The 17,203-nt window shown below is 45.8% G+C and overlaps 2 long non-coding RNA genes across 6 annotated transcripts in view; one reads left to right on the forward strand and one right to left on the reverse strand.

Annotated features, from left to right (window-relative positions):
* LOC134981074 (uncharacterized) overlaps positions 1-17,203 on the reverse strand; it is a 304,398-nt gene that overhangs the window by 199,042 nt on the left and 88,153 nt on the right. The gene's annotated exons all lie outside the window — the stretch shown is intronic.
* LOC134980551 (uncharacterized) overlaps positions 12,915-17,203 on the forward strand; it is a 7,125-nt gene continuing 2,836 nt past the window's right edge. Inside the window, exon 1 of the long non-coding RNA XR_010190429.1 lies at positions 12,915-13,315. This is a non-coding gene — a long non-coding RNA (uncharacterized LOC134980551). The remainder of the gene's footprint in view (positions 13,316-17,203) is intronic.

Below are 17,203 nucleotides of genomic sequence, written 5' to 3' on the forward strand. Positions count from 1 at the left end.
GGGAGAGATCTATACAGAAGGTCAGAGAGAGTGGATGTACCTCTGGAGTGGAGACACTGACTAGGCATTGCGGTGCCGTCAGTGGCAAAGGGCACTGTGAGAGCTGGTATCCCAGACCAGGGGACACAGAACTACTGCTGGCATGTGACATCAGGAGACTGTAATTCTAAACTACTGTGGGGACTTAGTAAGTGAGATACCATCCTGGCATGTAATAGTTACTGTTTTGTGTACTGTGTGTGTATATTTACAATAAAGGGCATTTGCCACTTTACTAAACAGTTTACCTGAGTGATCAGAGAATCCGTATCCTCACAATGACCAAACAGGAAGTGGAAAGAAAAAACTGACAGTTTAAACTTTAGATGTCTCCCAATTTTTTGCCGAGCGACAGTTCTACATGTCCATGCCAAGTTTCAGCTCAGTACGTCTTTTTCCATTAATATACGTCTTATTCACAAAATATACGTTATTTTAAGAACTTATCGTTGATAACAGGATAACAATGGGATATGATGACGCGACAGCGGATTTGCACCAAACAGTCAATGCTTTCAGCCTCCCAGCATGCAACGGGCTCGTCCATATATCCCCGCTTCCTGGCTCAGGCAAATCAGTTGTTTTTCCAAAGCTCAAGGCAGGAGCATCATAGAGAGCCTTTCTAATCACCCTGGGTAATAGTGCAATTGATGTAAACACAAAGGCCAAATTAAAGTCCCATCTCACTGACAGGGCATCCACAAAGATCGCTTTGGGATCCTTTGTTCTTGACTCATATGTGAGAACTTTGTTGTTCTGACGGGACGCCATGAGATCTATCTCCGGCAACCCCCACCTGTCGACCAGGATCTGGAAGACCTCGGGGTGTAAAGCCCATTAATTTACATGAATGGCGTGTCGACTGAGAAAATCCGCTTCCCAATTTAGGACTCCCAGAATGAACACTGTGGACAAGGCTGGATGATGAAGTTCTGCCCACTTTAACGTGTGACTTACCGCCTTCATTGCTTTCTGGCTACGAGTTCCTCTCTGATGATTGAGGTACGCTACTGCCGTCGCACTGTCCGAGTGGATCTGAACTGGTTTCCCCTGAAGGATGTCCTTTGCCTGTATCAGAGCCATGTATATGACCTGGAGTTTCAATATATTTATTGGCAGACAACTTTCTTCCTTGGTCCACTGCCCCTGGAAACAAATCCTTCCTGACACCGCTCCTAGCCCTGAAGGCTGGCATCCGTTGTCAGAATGTCCCAATCTGATATCCAAAAGGGTCTTCTTTTGTTCAGATGGGATGTCTGTAGCCACCAGGCTAATGGCCTCCTTACTTTCAGAGTAAGGACCATAATCTGCATTTTTATTGTCTGATGAAAACCATTCCATTTGGAAAGGACCAGACGTTGCAGAGGCCTCGAATGAAACTGAGCATAATCTACCATGTCGAATGTTGACACCATCAATCCCATCACACGCATTGCTGCATGAATGTATACCTTTCAACTGTGTAGCAGCTCCTAAATCCTTGACTGAACCTTGGATATTTTGTTCAGAGGTAAAAGTTACTCTCTAAAGACTCAAATCCAATACAGCCCCCAAGTGAGACATCTGCTGTGACGGAACCAGAGACGATTTTGCCCAATTTATGAGCCAAGCTATTGTCTGTTGCAGATGACACAGAAGCAATTCCTGAGACTGTGCCATCAGGCTGATGGCTTATCTTCTGATTTAGAAGCCGGTCCTCTTTGTAGCCCAATGCTTTTTAGTCTTACCAAACTTGTTATATTGAGACTTTTTGCAATCACCTTTTCCTTTTGCTTTCCCTTGAGACCGATAGGGCTGAAAAGCTGGAATTTTAGGCTTGAATTTGTGGAAAATGTGGAAGGAAATTTCACTTACTTGGAATCTGCTTCTGATTCCAAAATACTGGTTAATTCTTTACCATAAACAATATCTTCAGAAAAAGTTAAAGACTCCAAAACCTTTTTGGATTCTGAATCAGCTTTCCATGTACGTAGCCAAACTGCTCTGCATGCGGCTACTGCTGAAACGGATGCCTGAGAGTCAATTGTACCCATATCCAAGGCTGCTTCTTCCAAAAACATTGCAGCCTGATAAGTGCAACATGGGATTTTTGCTCTCTAGATGCCACTGAAAGATCCCCTTCCAATGCATCAGCCCAGGCAGCCACTGCTATTGAAATCCAGGCTGAAGCCATGGCTGGTTTTATGATTGATAGGGTATAAATGGTTTTTAGAAAACCATCAACTCTCCTATCCGTTACATCATTTAATGATGTTGAAGGCAGAGGTAATGTAGATTTTCGCACTAATCGTACCTACTTTGGGAGCCACCTCCCTCTTTAAACAGTCCCCAGCCGGAAGAGGATAACTGGAATTCCATTTCCTTGGAATTCTAAACTTCTTATTGGGCGTAACACAAGCCTCTTGCATAATTTCCGTCACCTGTTCTGACCCAGGAAACTCAGTCCTAACTGTTTTGGGACGTTTAAACACCTGTGCCTTACATTTTAACACAGGAACTGCTGATTCTTCTAAGGACAGAATGGCTTTCATCACATTAGTTAACTCCGATATGCCCACTGAGCCGAGACCTTACTCCTCATCTTCGTATGCAGAACCGGAGTGTAAGGAGTCTTCATCCTCCGACGAATCCTCATCTGAAACATGTGTAGACTGTGAAGATGTTGTTTCATGTCTATGTAGTTTACTTACTACTGGCTTTTCAGCCTGTTTTTGTTGAGAAGCTGCTGCTTCCTCTGCTGGATGTGATAAACCCCAGGTGGAATGATGCATGTGAGGGTTCATAGTGTAACCTATTCCTGGTACAGAAGTTGGAATTATCTGCTCAGCTATACTGGATAATGTCTGTGCAAACGTAGCCCATGGGAGTTCAACTTGCACCTGTGTCTGCCTTGGATTTTTCAAGAGACTTTGGGTGAAAGCTAAAACAATATACACACCCAAACCAGATCCTGAGACCTGGTCTCTGAACCAGATCCTGAGAGGTTAACCCAGCTTTGCAAGACAAACATGCCATGAGTGTTGGTGCTGCTGTGAGTGTATTTTCCTCACCCTTGCCGCTTCTAGACATGATAAATAATCACACTTGCACAGTGTACTACACAATGTGACTGTAATCACTTTAAATTTTGTTAAAGTGACATACAATCCGACCCTACCCTGCTTTGGACCAGCATTGAGGATCGGAATAGACAGAAAAACTGACAGAATTATAGTAAAGTCAGCAATCAAACTAGCAATCAGTCACAAGTTATACATTAGTATAAAAAGCAATATGAGCACATAATCAACTACAAATACATTTCAAGCATGTAGGAGAAACATATTACTGCACTATCTTATATAGGATATAACCGTATTCAGTCGCACAGCGAAAGAAAACAACAGTAGTAATTACCAGACTCATGCATTAGGCACTTATCCAACTATTCATACTCAAAAGGTAGATAGAGACTTAGTGCTGTACTACCCGTACTCAGTAGAGTGAGATACAGGGAGACTCACTTCCGCTTTCAGGACCGATCAATACGTTAGCGAACGCTGAGTGGATCCAGACGCTAACAGTGTACACCAGGCATGTCCAAACTGCGGCCCTCCAGCTGTTGAGAAACTACACATCCCAGCATGCCCTGACACAGCTTTAGCATTCTCTGACAGCAAAACTGTGTCAGCGCATGCTGGGATAAGTAGTTTCACAACAGCTGGAGGGCCGCAGTTTGGACATGCCTGGTGTACACACTCGTGAACCTACAGTGAACTCAGACGCCCAAGTGAACACTGACGCACCAGCCACACAGCCGCCTTTTAGATACACAGCTTCTCAGACGGAAGCAGGAAAACAGTTCATGGCGGGAGACTCGGAGGAAACTGGTCATGAACTGGGGGGAGGGGCGACCAGGGGAGCATCTGACTCCCCACTGCTGACATAAACTCTTAGGGATAGCGGCCTCATACAACCCCTGGAGGCTATGATCCCTTAGGCCTAGCGCTGGTCCAGCCTAGGTGGCAGCCGCATCAGCGACTGTTTGGTAGTCTCCTCCCAAGACAGTGCGGCTGTGTCCGTGTTCCTCCTCTAAGCGGAACCGATGCCTTACCTTCTCCCTGTGCTCCGGCCACAGCCTGGTAATGTCTACTGGACTTGCTAATACATCCGACACAGACACCCGCCAAAACAGCACTGTACTCATGGGTGTTGTCGCAACCCGGCGGGAGTTGTTGGAGCGACTCTTTCTAAGGTACGTATAAGACGCTTTTTAGAAAGATCACTCAAAAAAAATATTAAGACTATATAAATTAAATAAAAAAAGCTTATGGCTGCTAAAACACAACAGCCCTTGACCATGGTCCAGCTCCTGCCGCACCTAACAAAAAACTGATTTGCCTGAGTCAGGAGGCGGGGATATATGGACGGGCCCGTTGCATTCTGGGAGGCCGAAAGCTTTGACAGTTTAGTGCAAATCCGCTGTCGCATCATTGAATTGAATTTATTATTATTAAATATTCACGTATGAACAAACAATGAGATTTCCGTATGAGTGAGACAGAATTCACAAGTACAACACCAGTAAAACACCATAAAATATTTTTAAGATATTTATAAAAGCCGTAGGAACACAGATAGACACGTAAGCAGGTACTACGCTCCTATCTACCCCCTAAACCATTAAGCATATTAATTGCCCTAGGGAAAAAACTGTGCCTCAACCGACTGGTCTTACACAACAAAGAAGGAAGGAAGCAGGGTAAATACCCCATAATTGGGGTGGGTTACGTCATTCAATATACTCCTGGCCTTCTTAAGGAGCCTCTTTTCATAAATGGATTGGATATTTGGCAATGATAAACCAACCATCATATCCCAATGTTATTCTGTGGATAACCTGTGGACCCTGCCGGAGAAACAATGGTAATGCTGGTTTCAAAGGGAAATAAGCACGATGTGTCTTTAATGTGATCATCAGTTTCCTTGGCAGACGGTCTATGGTCCTCAACCTTGTACGTTTCTTTGTGCTTCGTCAAAAGAGCTTGGACAGCACATCTTGAAACCCCACTCTACTTTGAAATCTTTGCCTGGGAGAGGCCTTGCTGATGCAGTATAACTACGTTGTGTCTTGTTGCTGTGCTCAGTCTTACCATGGTGTATGACCTGTGACATAGGGGGTCATTCTGACCCGATCACAAGCTGCAGTTTATCGCAGCGGTGCGATCGGGTCAGAACTGCGCCAGACGGCGGATTGACAGGCAGAGGCGGTCACTGGGTGGGGGGGGGAACGGCGGCTGTGTGACGTCACACGCAGCCGCTGCGGGCCAGGGAACGATGAGTAGCTCCCGACCAGCACGCTAAAGCTGCGCTGGTCGGGAGCTACTCTTGAAGTGCAAAGGCATCGCCGCTGTGGGGGGGTAGGGGGGCGGCAATGACATGCGGGGCGGGATAGCCCTGTGCTGGGCGTCCCCCCGCATGTCAGTGTGAATGATCGTATCTGTGCTAAATTTAGCACAGCTACGATCATCTCGGAATGACCCCCATAACACGGTCTTCAACAATCTCACTTTTGTAGCACAGTTTGGATGTTCCTCACCCAGTTTTAAGCCTCCAACACTACTGTTTCTGTTAATAACTAATCAACCTACATATGAAAATGATTATTATCACCTGTTTGGTATGATTGGTTAATCGTACACCCGATTGTAATCCTACGAAATCCCCGACTTGGTGCAAGTGTACCTAGAACAATTGATGCTGTTTTAAAGGTAAAAGGGTGGCCATACCAAATATTGATTTGATTTAGATCTCTCTTCTGTTCATTCACTTTGCATTTTGTTAATTGATAAAAATAAACTATTGATACTTCTACTACTCTGCTTGTGATGTGTGACATTTGTACACCTGTGTGTGACAAGTGTTACAATGCAGCGGCCGCAGCTTCTTCTCATGCCACAAAGTTCCATTGTGCTTCATCTGTGACTTTGTAAGTGTGTAACACCAATTCCTGTGCGGTATACTGTCTGTAGTACACGGTGTGTGGTATTTTGCGATGTCTGTGAATAAGATGCAAAACATTGTATGCTCCACTTGTTGGAGCGGCTCAGATGTAACTGGCGCAAAGAGAGTTAGATTTGGGAGTAAAGTGTCCAAATTCAAATCTAAACTGCAGTGTAATAACAGAGCAGCCCTGCATGTGTGGGCTACCAGTATTTACCCTGCATGCATAGACAATACATGTAATAAAACCTCCTCAGCCCCCAAGTGAGTAGAGAAGAGAGCAATTAAACACATGGGCCTATTCAATTAGGTGCAAGGTTTTGCCAGCAAAAAAAGCTGCGGATCCAATTTTGGAATAGCGCGGGTATGTGCGCTCCCAATACCCAGTGTGTCCAATTTTTTATTTTATTTTTTTAAATGGTTGCAGGTTTTTTGTAGGGTAAAATCCAGAAGAACGGAAAAACTAAATAAATGTGGCCATGGAACATCGAGTACTTACCTGTGTGTTCCGGCTCTGGTGGTCTCCAGGGCTCCCTGACACCTCTCCCCCCCCCCCCCCCCCCCCATCGTTCCACTGTGAAGAAGGATGCTAGGAGGGGAAAGGGCTGCTGGGAGATGTAGATCTCCCTGCTTTTGACACCGGACACACGCGGGGGTCACACACACATACAAGCTGAGTCACACACCTGACAAGGGGTCACTGGGGTCTCGACACACACTCACATATACTTATACACACCGCTGCTGCAGAAGACCGGGCTGTTAGGATACAGAGGAAGAAGACACCGCTTCAGTAGGTGAGTAATTAAGGACTAATTAGGCTAATTGGAAACTTCCAATTGCTTAATTAGTTATTAGGCAGGGGGGGAGGGAGGGGTGTCCAAGGGGTTCCAGAGCAAGTACCGACAATTTTTTAAAGAAAAAGACTCTCTCTGGGGGTGCGAAAAAAGATGCAGTGAATCCTTTAGAAATCTCCGGCGGCTCATGTCATAGGAAAAACCCGGCAACTGTGGGAAAAATCTCCCACCGCGGGTCTTTCAAAATTCCGTGCACAATTGAATATGCCCCACAGTGTAAGATGTAGAAGTTCCTTACTTGTGTCTAGAATCATGTTTAGGCTGATAAGACATTCAGAACAAGGCAGTATCTGAGACACCACCACCTTCACGCCGACACACAAGTGATGACTGCGGACCTACTGATACAGAGCAATTTGCATCCCGCAGTGTAAACGTCGGCCACGATTAGGAGACTCGCATCTAATGTGCTTTATTTATTCAAATGCTTTAGCTGGGGACAGAAAAACATTTTCTTTACAGGCATCCAATTAATTGGAACAAGATCAGTGTGTCGGCCCCAGCTTACAGAAGTTACAACCCGGAGAACACAGGAGCTTTCACAGCTTAACCATCTCGGTCCTGCAGCCGAGATTACATGGAAAGCTACTACAGCATCGTGCTGGGTAATGGCAAGGCTCGTCGGGGGCAGCGTGCAATCCACAATGTATATACAGCGGATCTAATAACCATTAGGTACAAGACCTGAGAGCAGTAACATAGCTGGTGTGGTGGACAGAGTAAAGGCCGCCACCATAATCCTCTTGTGTGTTGATCCAGAAGACGAAAACCAGAAGATAAGCCCGGCGAGGCAGCTGCAAAGGTGTCACTGCTCCGGCAGCCGCCACCTCTATAATGTACTCTGTAGTAATTCCAGCTACAGTATGTAATATATACTGACTGCACAGACTATACAGAGTGATGGTTGACAGGCCATCCTCACAGCCTTCAGTGGGAATAGTCCCTGTCAGTCGGCATGCGGACTGTCAGGTGATGAACCGCCAGTGATGTCACGGCGCCGGACCCAGATAATGTTGCAGTTGCTGGTGGCTTGTGATCCACGCCAGTCAGCGGCCCCAGCAGCGGTGGCTGACCTGCTGCACCCTTATGTATGCCACCCCATTGAACCGCACTGACAATGTACCAGAGACACTGGACTGCTGCGTTAACTAAACAGGAATTAGGGGTGTGGTATGCGAGATCGATCACACTTCGGTCGACAGTGTCTAGGTCAACCACTATTGGTCGATAGGGACTCTAGGATGACACGTTCTAGATCGACTTGACAGAAGGTCGACATGAGTCTTTGCATTTTTTTGGTGTCGTTTTCTCCGTACAGTGACCGGGATCCCCAATTAGTGCACCGTGTCCCCTCGCTTCGGGCAAGGTTCCCGTTCCCAATCGTAGTCCACGTGGGTCATAAAGTATGAAAGATTTTTTTTTTAAATAAATAAAAAAATGTGAAAAACTCATGTCGACAGAGTCCCTGTCGACCTACTTACAGTCGACCAATAGTGGTCGACCTAGACAGTGTCGACCTAAGTGTGGTATACCTAGAGACCGGATACCAGGAATTAGTGTTACACACGTACAAAACCACAGATGAAGCACACGAGTACCTGGCAGGAGTAAAAGCTGCAGGGGTTTACACTGGAGCCCTTGTTACACAGATTTGGTCCCGTACGCTCACAGATGGAGTGTGGTCTGTTGTAACGCACTTACAGTTGTTTATTTGTGCCAGTCACCTGGGATAAGGCTCGCTGAGAGGGATTATTTGGTGTGACTAGTCACAGTATAAAAGACACATCTGTATCACAAGTGGAATAAATGCCTCATCCTGGATTCCCTACCACTGTACACCTCATCAGATACATAGTAACGTTCAAGGAATAGACCCTGGGCAATGAGCCTTAACCTGCGCTTCTACCTAGTCACTACAGCCTACGTGACATCTATCATCCTGATATTTTACAGCAGGGAGCTCTCGGTCCCATGTAACATGCACAGATGGCTTCCAGTACAACGCAGCAACGAGCCGCCTATGGGGGAGTGTATTTTAGCTCTGCAAGTGTGCGAACGCTTTTGCAGCCGACGGCACCAAAAAGTTTTTTGCAGTTTCTGAGTAGCTCTGGACTTACTCAGCCGCTGCGGTCAGTTGACGCCCATAAACGCCCTCTTTCTGCCAATCTTCTTGCAATCGGCTGTGCGAATGGATTCTTCGTTAAATCCATCGCCCAGCAACGAACCGCTTTGTACCCGTACGACGCGCCTGTGCAAATGCGGTGCATACGCATGCGCAGTTTTGGCGAGAATTAACCTGATCGCAGCGCTGCAAAAAGTTGCTAGCGAGCGATCAACTCGGAATGACCCCCCCCCATGTAAAAGGAAAGATTTGGTCAGTAGTCCCCTGTCCAAGCGGACATTCTTCGGCCAAACTGCCTAACTGGTACCTGGGATTATCAAGCCTTACGCTACGGCACGTAACAGATATACCAGCAAACAAAACCACATCATTTTAGATGGAGGTGATGTGGGAAAAGAGGTGGGTGATAGCTGAATTGTCGCAGTAACAATATGTTGTTTAGCAGCTGTATAATAAGCCTTTTGCGCAGGCTGTACTAGTATACTTAGATCCCCATATATGCAAACCAAATACACTTTATAATTGGTGTTTTCAACATGAAACCATAGAAAACTAAAAAGACAATAAAATGATGGATCTCCCCCACACCACCAAAACATAGATGTATGCCCATTTTCCTAAATGGATAAAGTCGTCAGCGGTGCTCTATGATTTATCCCCCGGCCGAGGGAAGGAAGCTGCAGAGTACACAGACTAGATTTCCCCGAGTACATTCTTACAAGTTTATCCGGAGACTGTGACGGCTGTGTGAAGACTGTAATTATATCTTTCATGTTGGTCAGCTCATTTTGTGCATGAATAGATACTGTAATGCTTCTTACATCTGCCTGATGCTTTATGCAGGGACGTACTGGCACAAGAAGCCAATCCCCGCAGCCACGGCCTGCATTACAAGCACATACACTGACAGGCTCCCAGCAATTCCACATCACAGGCTCACGCTGAGCCGCGGCCAACAGCACAACGTTCATATTTACCGACAGGAACACACAACAGTTCCCCTGTCCTTATGGATACAGTAAGAATAGGAAAAAGGGTGCTAGTGCTCCATTAAAATGATAACAACCATAATATTCGAGCTTCTTGGCATATATTGGCCAGTATATGAGCCTGCCCACTTACTTCACCCACTGCCTCTCAGGCTTTTAAACAGGCAACCAGCACATGCTGACTGCACAAAAGGCATAGATATGATCCTTTCAATTATACAGAAAGTCAGTTTGGGGGTGAACTTTTGGGGCGTGGACCTCCCTGGATTGCTCTGGCTAGACCACTTTGGGGCATCATCACCTTACATTTATTTTTAACACCTATACTGCCTTGTGTTTGTTTTATATTTATGTCTTTTACACTTATAACACAGATCAGCTGACCTCAGTTTCTAACACTCTTTCTGTGTGATGCCCTGGGGTGGTAAGGCTAGCGTAGTTTGGGTGTGTTCTGCGCACCAGAGGTGAACCCCTATAGTGTTAGGGACCTGACGAGGTCACCGTGAAGAAGGTGGGCAGGCTCATATACTGGCCAATATATGCCAAGAACCTAGAATATTATGGATGTTATCATTTTAATGGTGTATGGTGCACCTGCACCCTTTTTGCTATGTTGTAGTACTAATTCCCAGCAAGGTAGCACATCCCATTATAAGAAGCCAGGGTGTGCAGTCCAGGCCCCTCTCCACACAGTAAGAACCCTGGGTCTTACTCCTTATCAGCCAATATCAATATAAAAGACCACTATTATTGACGATGGGATATAATAATAAGCAGAAGATGCTGTGGAATGGATGTGGGGAATGCAGAGTCAGGGTGCACACGTAAGCGTTCCTTCTAAACGCTTCTCTTTAACCAGCAGTGAGCAGAGCATTAATTACCTGAAGTGTAGGGAATATTGATCCCTAAGTAAACAATAACTCCCATCTACCTAATTCAGCTTCGATTTGTCCTAAATACTACAGCAAGACTGATCTTCTTTCCTTGCTTCATATACGCTGCACAGCTCTGCAGATTGTACGGGCTCCTTGTGTCCTGCAGAATGCATTATACATTCAATTAACCATCAAATAACACTAACCATCAGCTACACTGTTCTCAACACCACCCACCGCTTCATTCATCTAACACCTATTCTTGAAAATACTCTATCAAATGCCACCTGCTCCTCTCTCATTTCTGATAACCACCTTTCAATCATACCGGTAAAACGTTTATAGAATTTCCTGCCATGCCCAATCAGACTCTCCCTAGCCTTCAAATATTTACACTTTCTCTGGAAACAAACCACACCATAAATTACACATTTCCATACTGGCCTCTACACTACTCACACTGGTATACCCTTCACAACTACCTGTACTACTCACAGCTATACCCTCATAACTACCTGTACTACTCACACTGTCTCACCCTCACACCTACCCTACTCACACTGGTACACCCTCACACCCACCCTACTATACTACTCACACTGTTACACCCTCACCCTACTCCCACCTGTACTACTCACACCTGCCCTACACCCACTGGTACACCCTCACACCTACCCTACTCACACTGGTACACCCGCACGTCTACCCTACTCCCTACTATACTACTCACACTGGTACACCCTCACACCTACCTTACTCTCACCTTTACTAACACCGACACACCCACACCTACTCTACTCCTACCGTTACACCCTATCACCTACCCTACTCACACTGGTACACCCTCACACCTACCCTGCTGCCTACTTCCACCTGTACACTGGTACACCCTCACACCTCCCCTACTCCCACCTGTACTACTCCCACCTATATTACCCTGGTACACCCTCACACCTCCCCTACTCCAACCTCTACATCCTCACACCTGTACTACTACTCACACTGGTACACCATCACACCTACCCTACTCCCTACTATACTACTCACACTGGTACACCCTCACACCTAACTTACTCCCACCTATACTACTCATACTGGAACACCCTCACACCTACCCTACTCCCACCTATACTACTCACACTGGAACACCCTCACACCTACCCTACTCCCACCTGTACTACTCACACTAATACACCCTCACACCTCCCGTACTCCCACCTATACTACTCACACTAATACACCCTCACACCTACCCTACTCCCACCTGTACTACCCACACTGGTCCACCATCACACCTAAACTATCATATGGACAGCCAGGTGCGTGTGCAATACGTAATATTTTCTAGCCAGGATGAAACAGGAAAACGTTCTCAGTGAGGCTATATAATCTAGTCACTCTCCTATGCTGGCTGGGGCAGGGTTGGGCAACAGGCCGTGTTTTCCTTTTAGTAAAGGTTTGTTTTAACTGGTTACCGAGATGAAGGATAATGGATCTCATTCAGGTACGGTTGTTCTTACACCCTGATGTGCACAGTACCGATGTTTGGTACTTTTGCACATGCACAGGACCCATTCTGCGCGTGTGTGAGCGGGTCCTGCAACACAGGACGCAGAGGCAGCACTAGACTGTTAGCGACTAACAGTCTGATGCTGTTTTTGGGCAGGGAGGGGCACTTAGTATTTACTAATTGTCATAGTTAAGCCCGAAATGTGAAAGGGCAATGCTTTTAATATATTTTGGCCTTGGACACAACTATTAAACAAACCCCAAGACATAGCCTAGATCTTGGACAGTATAACGTGTAGTAGAGGGCAGGGGCATTTTAAGAGAGGAGGGGACCCTCCATCGCAGGGTCCCCTCCTCTCCGGCAGCAGTAGACTCTGGCATAATACAAGAGTCTACTGTGCATGCGCAGGTCTCTGTGTACATGGCGCCCGCACCATGTTCCCGGGGACACCTCCAGTGCGCATGCGCAAATCACTGGGAAATGGCCGCGAGTGATCTGACGGCGGTGCAGCCAGTGAATCACAGCCGAGCATTTCCCAGACCCCCTTGCAGAGAGAACGTAATGTGCAACGGTTGTCACTGGGCATAGGGACGTCACTGCCCACCTATCCTAGTTATCGGCAAGAGTAGCTATGGGGGAGGGGCAGCACTTTAGGCAATGTTTCCTTTCCTTTTTGGGACTTCTGCAGTGCTGAGGAGGAGTTCCATGCACCCTTAGCAGTGAAAGGGTTAAGCACTCTCTCATCACAACAGACTAATAAATTCTGTAGGATTAGGAGGAGTATTCCACTTCACAGATGAATTAAATATGAGGATATTCAAAACTAGGAGCTATCCATCATTCAGCGCTGATCAAATACATCCATTGCACTAAGCATCCAATTACGGTGAACCCAGCACAGAACCTCACGCGTTCCAAACCTCAGGTGTTTTCCATTACAGGTAATGATTTGCGATCGGCTGCAAAAACAAAAAAGATACTGCAAAGCTCTCTGACATAAAGAGGCAAAACACGCAGAGACACACACAAACACACAATCACCACACGTCTCAAATTCATTAGCAGTGATAGAAAGATCTATTTTCAACAGTTTTAACATGTGATAAGCTTGGGCGCTCGCCCACATCTAATACACAAGAGACTTGTGTCTGCTTCTCCTTTAAGGGACAGGGAAAAGTCCCTCTAACAGTTGGAAATATTTTTGTTTCTCATTAATTAACAGATTTTGCCTCCATGAAGTGCTATTCACAGCTTTTCTGGGACACATTCTTAAACGTCTTTATTTTAAGACTGAGCAGAACATTGGGACACATCTAGCTAGAAATATCACTTGGTTTCAATCTGTCACTTGTTAGGCTCTGATCCGTCCTGCGCCCGCCTCGTTTCCCTGATTATCTCATCCTCCATCTCTCGCCCTCTGTAAACATGTAAGCAGTTAGTCTGTCCTGGACAGGGGCAGCCAGTCCCGAAAGGTTGAACAGTCCAATAAAGCCTGTGTTCTGACGAGTTAAAGGTATAAGGTGATGAGACAGATTAATAGGTATGAGAAGAAAAAATTCACATCAGGGAGGTCATTCTGACCTGATTACTCGCCGACGTTCATAGCAGCAATCAGGTCAGAAGTGCACATGCGCTGGCACCGCAGTGCGCCGATGCATGTGAGACAGCCGACTGCTGTCATTGCCTAGCATCACCTCTGCCTGATTGACAGGCATAGGCGATCGCTGGGTGGGAGGGGCCAGCACGGCGGCGTTTGGCCGCTGTTTTGTGTGTGCGGTCCGGCCAACGCAGGTGTGGCCGGACCGTGCGGGAGGCGGGCCGCAGCTGCTGCGTGACGTAACACACAGCCGCTGCGACCCAGGCAGCGAGGAGTAACTCCCGGCCAGCCGGTGGAGCTGCACTGGCCGGGAGTTACTCTTCAACTACTAAGGTACTGACATGTGGGGCAGACTAGCCCTGTGCTGGGCATCCCCCCGCATGTCAGTGTAAGTGATCGTAGCGTGCTAAATCAGATCGGAATGACCCCCCCCAAGTGCAGTTGCCTAAGGAGAACTTTACAATTAAGAGCATTACTCGAGTGGTAAACGTGCTGCTCTGATCCAGGTGACCACGCTCGGACCTATCCTGTCACGCAACCCAAGAGATGAGCTGGTCAGTCACGTTGGCCACAGGTTCTCTCGGTTCTCAATCACCTTAAGCGTAACTGTAGCCTATTAGCCTGCTAAGGAGATGACTGAACATAGAGGTGCATCGTGGTAACCGTACTCGCCGGTATGTTTGATGATGAGCCGTTCGGATACCATTTGGTGTCACACCCTTTGTGATATTGCAACAAAGAACGGACCACGAACACAAATACTGATACAGCCAGAACAAAGAATGCGGATTGGCTGACCTACGGCCCCTTCTGGGTTAATACCCACCCCAGATCTACGCCCCACAATATATTAGAAGGGTGACAGTCCGATTGGAGCAATAGTTCGGCTATACACTTACTGATAAGAGGAGCCATAAATATAATATCATCTCCTTATAAAACTTCCTGCATGATATAGATTTCATCCACAACGGTACAAATAAACTAGGTTTTGCCTTCTGGCTGGATCACTTGCCCCAGCTCTCCCTTCCAGTCTCTCGCACTCATTTACAGATTCCCTTTGGCTTCTATTTTTTTTTTTCTGTTTCAAAGGAAAAGTTACATATCTGAACATCTCATTAAATTTCCTGCCCGTCTCCTGAATGGGGTATCTTGGGAACTATCCCAATTAGCTTTAAGATTAAACTGTTCATTATTGTTTTATGATTTCTTAGCTCTATTCCCTTTCTCAGGTTGTTTAAACAGAAGCTGCTCCACATTCTTACAATAGTTTGGATGGGGACGTTGTCACGAAATGAAAAACAAACCCAACACTTTCTTTTTTGAGATGTGGGAGAATTTCATCCACCAAGGGTCTAATCTAGAGAGGTTTCCAGAATACCACGAGGTGGTAAGAACTATTTGCAGCAAGATCTGTGTCCATCTCCTCACATACTGGGGGCCGCCCGAGCGCAGGGCAAAGCAGCACGATGCATCCGCAGTTTAATTGCGGATGCATTGATTTAGGGTCAACCACTGGTTGCGCTGGCAGGCGGTCCGCCACCATTTTTTTTTTACCAGAGCGGCAGCGAGTTATGTCAGCTTGCGTCATGCCCCCATTTCGGCTACCACACCCCTGCAACACCGCCCCCCCCCCTCGAACGTCCGCTGGTGTCAATCACATGAGATGGACTCGCGACTGCGTCCATCTCTGAATCGCCCCCCTATGTCCACAAGTCCAAAATCCACCCCAATTCAGCCCCGACTTTGCGTGAAATTCGGCCTCGACTTTGCGTGAAACTCTTTATTACTCTCGCAGTCTTCTTATGGGCTCATCAGAATGTCTAAGATGTCCCATCTTTAAATTCATTAGTTCTCCAGAGCCCATCTTAACATGCCAGGTCAGGGTGCAGTCCCAAATATGTCACCTAGAAATGACTTCACTTTGATCTTTTTTCTTATATCCAGGTATGGGAACTTGTACTTACCTTCACATGCATGTTCTACTAAACCTCAAATGAATCACTAAATTCATGTACAGTCTCCTGGTCTAACAATGTATACACGAGTACCTATAAATGATCATATACCTTAATAAAATAAATAAATAAATAAATATTATATATACACATACATATATATACACATATATATATATATATATATATATATATATATATATATATATATAAAGATATATATATAGTAGGGTTTGAAAGTTTGGGCACCCCAGGCAAAAATTCATTTTAATGTGCAAAAAGAAGCCAAGGAAAGATGGAAAAATCTCCAAAAGGCATCAAATTACAGATTAGACATTCTTATAACATGTCGAAAAATGTTTGATTTTATTTCCATCATTTACACTTTCAAAATAACTGAAATCAAAAAATGGCGTCTGCAAAAGTTTGGCCACCCTGCAGAGTTAATACCTTGCACTGCCTACTTTGGCAAGTATCACAGCTTGTAAATGCTTTTTGTTGCCAGCCAAAAGTCTTTAAATTCTTGTTTGAGGTATCTTCGCCCATTCTTCCTTACAAAAGTCTTCCAGTTCTTTGAGATTCCTGGGCTGTCTGTGAGGCACTGCTTTTTTAAGGTCTATCCATAGATTTTCAATTATGTTGAGGTCAGGAGATTGTGAAGGCCATGGCAAAACCTTCAGTTTACGCCTCTTGATGTAATCCACCGTGGATTTTGAGGTGTGTTTAGGATCATTATCCATTTGTAGAAGCCAGCCTCTCTTTAACTTCAGCTTTTTCACAGATGGCATCAAGTTAGCGTCCAAAATTTGCTGGAATCTTATTGAATCCATTTTTCCTTCTACTTGTGAAATGTTCCCTGTGCCACTGGCTGCAATACAACCCCAAAGCATGATTGATCCACCCCCATGCTTAACAGTTGGACAGATGTTCTTTTCATTAAATCATGTGCCCTTCCTTCTCCAAACGTACCTTTGCTCATTCCGGCCAAAAAGTTCTATTTTAACCTCATCGGTCTACAGAACTTTATTCCAAAATGCATCAGGCTTGTCTATATGTTCATTTGCAAACTTCAAACGCTGATTTTTGTGGTGAGGACGTAGAAAAGGTTTTCTTCTGATGACTCTTCCATGAAGACCATATTTGTACAAGTATCTCTTTATAGTGGAATGGTGTACCACAACTCCATTGTCTGCCAGATCGTGCAGTCAAACGTGGATTTTGACTTGCTTTTCTCACAATCCTGCGAGCTGTTCTGTCTGATATTTTTCTTGGTC

Source organism: Pseudophryne corroboree, chromosome 12 (genome assembly GCF_028390025.1).
Source record: "Pseudophryne corroboree isolate aPseCor3 chromosome 12, aPseCor3.hap2, whole genome shotgun sequence".
Classification (NCBI taxonomy): Eukaryota; Metazoa; Chordata; class Amphibia; order Anura; family Myobatrachidae; genus Pseudophryne; species Pseudophryne corroboree.